This window comes from Populus alba, chromosome 4, assembly GCF_005239225.2.
Source record: "Populus alba chromosome 4, ASM523922v2, whole genome shotgun sequence".
NCBI lineage: Eukaryota > Viridiplantae > Streptophyta > Magnoliopsida > Malpighiales > Salicaceae > Populus > Populus alba.
Genome location: NC_133287.1, coordinates 12,040,060 through 12,049,885, shown reverse-complemented (window position 1 = coordinate 12,049,885; position 9,826 = coordinate 12,040,060). Strand labels below are relative to the sequence as shown.

The following is a 9,826-nucleotide window of genomic DNA, read 5'->3' as shown; positions in this document are numbered from 1 at the left end:
AAAGGGGGAGAAACACAGAATTGGGGGGATCACAGAAATAAAAAAAAAACACAAACGAAAAAAAGGGGGACAAAAAAAGGGGGGAAAGCCACGATCGGCAGAAAAAATACCCAGGGGAAGCTAAACCCAGACACACAAAAAACCAGGGGAACCAAGAAGAAGAAACCGAGCAAGACAGGGGGAAGAAACCCACAAAGCAGACACAAACAGTATTACCCACAACAAAAACAAAGATCAACACAAGCAGAAAACCCAGAAATCCCACGTTAATATCATCGTCCTCTCAATCGTTCCTCCTCCCCTGCATATCAAAAACAAGAAAGAAAAGGAAAAAATTGTCTTAGCCATTTCCAACACAGGCGGAAGAACATACAGAAGAGAGTGAAAAAGCAGGAGAGAAGAGGATTGGAAACAGAGGTTGAAGGGAACAAAATTGGAGGAAGAAGGCAACGACCCGAAATCCTTCATCGCGTCTCTGTTTCTCTCCGCACAGGTAAGTCAGCTTTCGTTTTTTTCTTCTTTGCCTCATTTTGTGAAGTTTTGCACTGCGTGAAGGTAAATTAATTACCTTCGCACAGTGCATGCACGTGTGGAGACACTCCACGCGTGCCTCCTGTTTGGTTTGGCCCAGCCGGGTCACCGGCTTGGGCCAGTGACCAGGCTGGGCTGGCTGGGTCCAGCCCAGCCCATGTGGGCTGAGCTGGACCCAGCCTAAAAAAATAAAAAAAATAAAAAAATAAAAAGCAGAAAAATAAAAAATAATAAAAAATGTGTATGCATAAATAAAAATAATGTAAATTTATTGGTTTATTCACTGATGCCAGAGTCAGGAATAAAAATCTCAGTTTAAATTTATATTATTTTTATTCGTTGTATTTTTATTTTGTTTAGCTAGAAAAATAAAAAAAATATGTGCATGCGTAAAAATAAATTTTATTTTTATTTATTTATTCACTGGCGCTAGAGTAGAGAATAAAATATATTGATCTAATTTTTATCGTAGCTACGAATTTTTACCAACGCCAGAGTTGGAATTATTCGAGCTCGAATATTCACTGGCGCCAGAGTCAGGAATATTATAGACAAATCATCACAGCATAAATTAATAAATATTTAGCAATTTAAGACAAAACCAACAATGCAGTCTGCCTTAGGCAGAACGTTTAAGGGGTGATAATATCTTCCCTTTTACGTAACCAATCCCGAGTCATAGAATCTCTGTTGACCAGTTAAGGTTCCTAGTGACCATAATATAGGTTGCAACTCCTCAAACAAGACATTTTTTTTTCTTAAAAGAACCGGATGCTAGAATCTGTTCTTTTTCCATAATTAATTCAAGAGAATTATTATTTTTTAGGGCCGCCGCGATGTCGGGTGCGACAGAATGGCGACTCCACTGGGGACTTAGGATTAAGCTTTGTCTTTTGTCTTATTATTGCTATTTTTTTGTGTTTATTTGTTTATTTTTCCTGCATTTACTGCTTTAGCATGCATCCTTGTTTATGTTGACATGCATCACTTTAAGAGCACACACTTTACAACCTAGGATAAGTGGGGGACTAACGGTACCCCAATGGCTTTACCCTGGGTAAGACTCGTGAAACCATCCAACTCTCGCTTGATTGTTTACTTGGAAGTGGTTGATATGTCAAACTGATATTACTCAAGGCCTCTATCTTCACACTACTTGTAAGCCTCATATCGACCTTTTCAAGGACGATCACTGAGCATGCGAGAGACCCTTTGAGACTAGATAATGACCAACCCCTTTGATGCACTAAATAAATAGGATCTTTCTATTAGGTTGTCACCCCGTGAAGGGAAAGTCCGCATTTCATACGCATTTTTTAATTGCTTCAGCATTTTTGCATAATTTCATGATTTACATTTAGCAGGTTGAAATATAGGTTCCCTATTGAAACCCATCTATAACACTCGTTCGAGAAAAAGAAAAATGGAAAGCGAAGAAAGAGCCCAGTTGGAAGCCCAACATCAAAAAGAGGTGGATAATCTTAAAGAAGAAGTCGCAAGGCTTACTAGTCTACTCGAGCAAGCCTTGAGAGATAAATCCAGAAAAGGAACACTTATAGCTCAGCCTGAAGATATGCATGTAACTCATTTCGATCCACATAATCTAGGGGCAAGTAGAATGTCATTTGAATTTCAACAAGCTATGCATTTCCAGCCAGCATACCCTTCAAGAATTTCATCTACCACTGATTCCACCGAGAAAGAATCTCAAAAGGGCAAGATGGTGAAAGAAGAGGATTGGGAAAAATGGACTACCCTAGAGAAGAGGATAAAGGCAGTTGAGGGAAACCATTTGTGTGACCTGGTGAAAGCTGTCAATTTGTGTTTGGTGCCCAACGTTGTCATTCCCAAAAAGTTTAGAGTGCCAGAATTTGTCAAATATACGGGAACTCAATGCCCTATGACTCATCTCAAAGCATACTGCAATAAAATGGCTGAGGTGGTTGATGATGAGAAACTGCTGATTCATTTTTTTCAAGATAGCTTGAGTGACGTTGCCCTCACTTGGTATATGCGGTTGGACAATACCAAGGTTAAAAAATGGAAGGACTTAGTTGATGCCTTCATGATGCAATATAAGTTCAATATAGACGTGGGCCCTGATCGGTTAAGCTTGCAAGCTATGGAGAAGAACAACAAGGAGTCCATAAGAGAATACGCCCGGAGATGGAGTGAAGTAGCTGCACAAGTTAATCCTCCCATATTGGAAAAAGAGATGATCAGTTTATTTTCCAACACATTTAAAGCTCCGTACTTTGAATACTTGGTTAGAAGCTCTGCACAACATTTCACTGACCTAGTTGTTATAGCTGAGAGGATTGAACAAGCCATTGGGTTAGGTAAGATTGCTAACCCGACTAAGAAAAACGGTTTCACTGAAGGTGCTTGCCAAGACACTTATCATTCCTATAGCTAATTGCTTCACACCAACTCCCAGAAATCAACTATTTTGAAGATAAAGCTATGGTGATAGTAGGTCGAGAATGGTCTACATGCGACTACAACTAAGTGTTGAAAAAATGCCTTTGTCAAAGAGAATGAATGATTGAAAGATTCCAGAAATTCCAATCAATGATCGCTAAATGTTCAGCCCCTTTATGTGTTATCATGCCAGTATTCATGTTGGTATAAGTTCTTTGTTGTTAAACTTCTTTTCCAAAGTTTCAATGAAATAATGAGTTTCTCATTCAATTGTGTTTACGACCAAGCATTATTCACCTTCTTAAGAGAGTTTTCTTATAAGAACTTATGAATACACCTTTGAAGCCTCGCGTGATCTCATAGACGCAATTCATCTCTTGTACCAAAATCCATTTCCCTATTGGAGTTTTGAAAAATTGATCTGGTATTTTGATTTCAAAAAATAATTTGATGTTCTTTCAAAAATGATATTTTTAACATTCTACTTATAGAATGACAATTGAATCAAGCAACTCCATCATTGAGGTGACTAAATGATAAACCAAAAAAAAAAAAGAAATGAATAAACGCCCTTACCCTATACTCTTGAATCGTGTGTTTTTAAATGTATGAATAATGATATGTAGTGAACTCGTTACTCATGACTAATGAAATGCATCTTTACAAAGACCAAACCATCATACTGGATGAGATCAAAGTTTATTGATCTTAACTGTTTGCGCTTGAAATAAGGAAAGGTCGTCTTTGTTATTCCTTTCACATTCTGAAATAAGTACATCCCTTGCAATCCTTTTTTGAGCCTGAATAATTTTTCTTTTATGAAAAAATCCCGACTAGGATCACACCCCACATTGGGGGGCAAGAGAAAATTTAGAAAAGAAAGGAGGAAAAGCTGTGAGAAAGCCAAAAAGGCATAAAAGCTCAAGACACTCAAATGCTAGGGGGCATGCCCAAATCACTAGAAAAAGTGACATCCAAGATAAAGTGAGTATGTCCTAGCAAAGCAAAGAAAAAGAGAAGAAGCAGCAAATCAAAGAAGAGCGGCAAAAGAAAATGTGAATTACGTCAAGAGTCAAACTATTGATAGCGATCCTCGGTCTTTGAAACCCTGAAACACTCTTTGAGCCTTATGAATCCTTTTCTTTCATAACCAAGAACCACAGCCTACATTACGTGCCTGTAAAAGTCCTTTCTAATCAAGCAAGCAAGCAACCTTGAACAATAAACAATGCTCTCCAAATGCAAAGAATACTTTTTCATAAGATTCATGACATCAAGAATAAACTACTCATTATTATTCATGCTGATAAAAATGAATGATTCAAAAAGAGAAAAAATTTTCTCATATAAAACCTCGAGCTTTTTCTCGAGCCCTTCACTTTGAAACAAAAGGTCATCTCATGACTGAAGATCTCATTGCCAAACACAAGAGCAAATAACCTCTTTTTTCAATAAATAGCCAAGGAGTTGCAAGATTTCGAAAGCAAATTGTTTTAGATTCACATCGAAATAATTTTTGTTTTCAAAATGCAAGATCAAGATTTCAAGATTCATCATTCTAGACCCACATTCCTTCACCAAAATGAACAAAAAGAGAAATGAGAGAATGGTCTTTTAAAACCATTATTTGTCTAAGTCGCTGACAAAGCACACTTGGGGGCAACGACCAGTACAAGGGGGCAACATTGTATTTTCTCTTCTAGAAAAAGAGAGGAATATTTCCTACAACAAGACAAGGGGGCATTTTGGTTTACGAAAGACAATTTGATCCTTTCAGCAAGTGACACCGAATGTTTTTAGCAGTGAGACAAGGAGTAATGAATAATCCTCTCAGATTATTTGATGAGACAGAAAATCTCTAGCAAGCAAATGGGTCACGATGGGCACCACAAATGCTAAGTTGTGCAAATAAATCTGGAAATAGACTTATATGGGCCAACTCGAGTGGGCTAGAAGTCAAGCGATAAAAATGACCCAAATCAGAGGTAGCAAGTCCTCATCAATCAAGCAACAAGAAGACTAAGAAGAAATGGGGGCCTATATTTCAAAACAGGTAAAGATGCATGCATATCATCTAAACTTTAAGACATTGAACAATGAGTTTTGAAAATTTCATATGAGAAAATTCCAATGGAATCCATTAAGTGGAAAGCCAACTTGAAATGGCCAAAGATCGAAATTGCTATTGAATGTTTTTCATTTTTGAGAATTTTTCAACATGGAAAGGCCGCCCATAAAAAAGTAGGCCATCTAAAAAAATCTTCGTGCTTTCCTCTTCGAGTGCCTTTGAGCACTCGTTTTCCTCTTCGAGTGCCTTTGAGCACCCGTTTTTCTTTCCAAATGCCTTTGAGCATTCACCTTCCTCCTTGAGTGCCTTTAAGCACTCGCCTTCCTTTTCGAGCACCTCTGAGCCCTCGCTTTCCTCTTCGAGTGCCTTTGAGCACTCGTTTTCCTCTTCGAGTGCCTTCGAGCACTCCCTTTCCTCTTCGAGTGCCTTCGAGCACTCCCTTTCCTCTTCGAGCGCCTTTGAGCACTCGTTTTCCTTTTGGAGCGCCTTTGAGCACTCCCTTTCCCCTTTAAGTGCCTTTGAGCACCAGTGCCTCTGAGCACTCGTTTTTCCCTTTCAAGTGCCTCTGAGCAGCAGTGCCTCTGAGCACTCGCTTTTCCCTTCAAGTGCCTCTGAGCAGCAGTGCCTCTGAGCACTCGCTTTTCCCTTCAGGTGCCTCTGAGCACCAGTGCCTCTGAGCACTCGCTTTCCCCTTCAGGTGCCTTTGAGCACCAGTGCCTCTGAGCACTCGCTTTTCCCTTCAGGTGCCTCTGAGCACCAGTGCCTCTGAGCACTCGCTTTTCCCTTCAAGTGCCTCTGAGCACCAGTGCCTCTGAGCATTCACTTTCCCCTGCAAGTGCCTTTGAGCACCAGTGCCTCTGAGCACTCGCTTTTCCCTTCAAATGCCTTTGAGCACTAGTGCCTTTAAGCACTCGCTTTCCTTTTGGAGCACCTTTGAGCACTCGCTTTCCTCTTTGAGTGTCTTTGAGCACTCATTTTCCTTTTCGAGTGCCTTTGAGCCCTCACATTCTTTTGAGTGCGCCTTCGAGCCCTCATTTTTTTTTTTACTTGGGTAGGTCACCCATCATAATGAGGCCACTTCTAAAAAAACAAAAAAAAAAAAAAAAAACAAAATACAAAAAAAAAAAGTGGGTCGTCTTCCAAATGACTTGTTTCTTGTTTTCTACATTTCTCTCTAAAGGTCGTGTGTCAATCTACTGTTTTTTAAGTTTTCAAGAAAAAAAAAAGGAAAAAAATGGTTCTTTCTCTATCTACTTTTCTTTATAAATTTACTACATAAAGATAAAAGAAAATGAAATTTTCTAATATCTTTGCATAGTAAATATTATAAAGAGGGGGCAACTGTCATAACCCAATTTTTGACCATTTTATTTTTATTATTATTATTATTTTATTTATTGAAAAGGATAAAAAAATTTTGATGAAAAAATAATGATGATGATGAAAAAACAAGTAAAATGAAATAAATGAAGAATGAATTAAATTTTGGGTTAAGGGTAATATGAATGGAAGTTTTGGGGTTTAATTAAACTTTGAAATTAATTTAATTAAGCTTGAAATTAATTTATTTAATCCAATTAAGGGTTTAATTGGAGAATTGATAAGTTGGAGACTTAATTAAGCTTGAAATTGATTTAATTCATCCAATCAAGGATTTAAATGGAGAATTAATAAGTTTTGAGACTAAATTAAGCTTGAAATTGATTTAATTAGTCCAATTAAGGGTTTAATTGGAGAATTGATAAGTTTTGAGACTTAATTGGACTTTGGATTTAATTAAATTAATGAAATCAGGGACTTAATTGAAGAATATCAAAGTTTAGAGGTTAATTGGGGGCATAATTGCAACAGATTAAAGTCCAGGGATTAACTTGTAAAAGGCGCCGAAGTGCAGGGGTCCGATTAATTTTAACTAGGGACTTAATTACAAAATTGTCAAACATTCAAGGTCCAAAATGCAAATAGCCATTAAACACAAGAAACGGCGTCGTTTTCCCGTAACTGTTCATCTTCTTCCCGTCTGAAATGAACCGCTCACCGCCGCTCCCACCATTATGCCTGCAATTAACATAATTTATGGCTTGAAGAAACGGCTTTGTTCTTTGGCTATAAAAGCCAGAGATAGTCCATGCACGGGGGACGAAAAAAAGGGGGAGAAACACAGAATTGGGGGGATCACAGAAAGAAAAAAAAAAACACAAACGAAACACAAAGAAAAGGGGGACAAAAAAAGGGGGAAAAGCCACGATCGGCAGAAAAAATACCCAGGGGAAGCTAAACCCAGAAACACAAAAAACCAGGGGAACCAAGAAGAAGAAATCGAGCAAGACAGGGGGAAGAAACCCACAAAGCAGAAACAAACAGTATTACCCACAACAAAAACAGAGATCAACACAAGCAGAAAACCCAGAAATCCCACGTTAATATCATCGTCCTCTCAATCGTTCCTCCCCCCTGCAAATCAGAAACAAGAAAGAAAAGGAAAAAATTGTCTTAGCCATTTCCAACACAGGCGGAAGAACATACAGAAGAGAGTGAAAAAGCAGGAGAGAAGAGGATCGGAAACAGAGGTTGAAGGGAACAAAATTGGAGGAAGGCAACGACCCGAAATCCTTCATCGCGTCTCTGTTTCTCTCCGCACAGGTAAGTCAGCTTTCGTTTTTTTCTTCTTTGCCTCATTTTGTGAAGTTTTGCACTGCGCGAAGGTAAATTAATTACCTTCGCACAGTGCATGCACGCGTGGAGACACTCCACGCGTGCCTCCTGTCTGGTTTGGCCCAGCCGGGTCACTGGCTTGGTCCAGCCCAGCCCATGTGGGCTGGCTGGGTCCAGCCCAGCCCATGTGGGCTGAGCTGGACCCAGCCCAAAAAAATAAAAAAATAAAAAGCAGAAAAATAAAAAATAATAAAAAATGTGTATGCATAAATAAAAATAATGTAAATTTATTGGTTTATTCACTGATGCCAGAGTCAGGAATAAAAAATCTCAGTTTTAAATTTATATTATTTTTATTCGTTGTATTTTTTATTTTGTTTAGCTAGAAAAATAAAAAAAATATGTGCATGCGTAAAAATAAATTTTATTTTTATTTATTTATTCACTGGCACTAGAGTAGAGAATAAAATATATTGATCTAATTTTTGTCGTAGCTACGAATTTTTACCAACGCCAGAGTTGGAATTATTCGAGCTCGAATATTCACTGGCGCCAGAGTCAGGAATATTATAGACAAATCATCACAGCATAAATTAATAAATATTTAGCAATTTAAGACAAAACCAACAATGCAGTCTGCCTTAGGCAGAACGTTTAAGGGGTGATAATATCTTCCCTTTTACGTAACCAATCCCGAGTCATAGAATCTCTGTTGACCAGTTAGGGTTCCTAGTGACCATGATACTAGGTGGCGACTCCTCAAACAAGACATTTTTTTCCTAAAAGAACCGGATGCTAGAATCTGTTCTTTTTCCATAATTAATTCAAGAAAATTATTATTTTTTAGGGCCGCCGCGATGTCGGGTGCGACAATCCTCATCATTTTCAGAAAATATGGTTGAAGAAGATAACCAATCACTTTATAATGAGAATAATGAGAATAACCGTGTTAGGACACTTAGAGACCACATGAATCCCACAAGAACAAGTGCCCTCATGCATAGTTTTCCCTCCTAATGCATCTCATTTTAATTTTAAGCTAGACATTATTCAACTTTTACCTTCTTTTCATGGCTCAGATCTAGAAAATCCATACTTGCATTTGAGAGAATTTGAAGAAGTTTGTAACACCTATAATGACTTAAATTATAGCATGAATACCATTAGATTAAAGCTTTTTCCTTTTTCATTAAAAGATAAAGCTAAAACATGGCTACAAAATCATAGGTTAGGATCCATTCGTGCTTGGGATGAAATGCAACAACAATTTTTAAAGAAGTTTTTTCCATTTCATAGAAGCAACTCTTTCAAAAGACAAATTACTACTTTCACTAAAAAACCAGGTGAAACATTTTACCAATGTTGGGATAGGTATCAAGACTTGCTTAATGCTTGCCCTCATCATGGTTTTGAAACATGGAGATTGGTTTCATAATTTTATGAAGGGTTAACACCTAAAGATAGGCAAATGGTTGAATTGATGTGCAATGGAACTTTTGAAGATAAAGACCTTAATGAAGCAATGGAGTAACTAGACTTGCTAGCTGAAAATGCATAAAATTGGGACACTACAGGCACTTATGAGGCACCAAGTAAAACCCAACCTCATACATCTAGTGGAGGTATGTATAACCTTAGGGAAGATCATGACCTCCAAGCCAAGTTTGCATCTTTAGCTAGAAAAGTTGACGCACTTGAATTGAAAACAAGTGGTCAATTAAAATCTGTTCAAGACATTGTGTGTCAAATTTGTGAAACCAAGGAACACTCAACAAATGATTGTCCAACTTTGCCTTCTTTTAGGGAATGCCTCCATAAACAAGCCCATGCTTTAAACAGTTTCCAAAGACCCAACCATAACCCATACTCACAAACGTATAACCCTGGTTGGAGAAATCACCCAAATTTTAGTTGGAAGAGTGATAGCAACAATGCACAAACTTCACAGCCACCGTTTCAAGTACACCATAATTTTCAAAATTCTCATGGATATGCACCTCCTTATGCTCCACCTCCTAGAAGAAATCTTGAGGAAACAATGCATGTATTCATTGAAAAGCAGGAGACAATCAACACTTAACTTGCTCAAAGCATGACAGATTTTAAAGATGCTCTTGCAAAATTAACATCTGCTCTCAGTTTCCAAGAGAA

General features: G+C 38.0%; 1 non-coding gene across 1 annotated transcript; it reads right to left on the bottom strand.

Annotated features, from left to right (window-relative positions):
• Positions 1-8,976: 8,976 nt before the first annotated feature.
• LOC118055175 (small nucleolar RNA R71) lies at positions 8,977-9,085 on the bottom strand. Its single transcript, XR_004688609.1, has one exon. It is a non-coding gene; the product is annotated as a small nucleolar RNA R71 (small nucleolar RNA).
• Between the last annotated feature and the right edge of the window lie 741 nt (positions 9,086-9,826).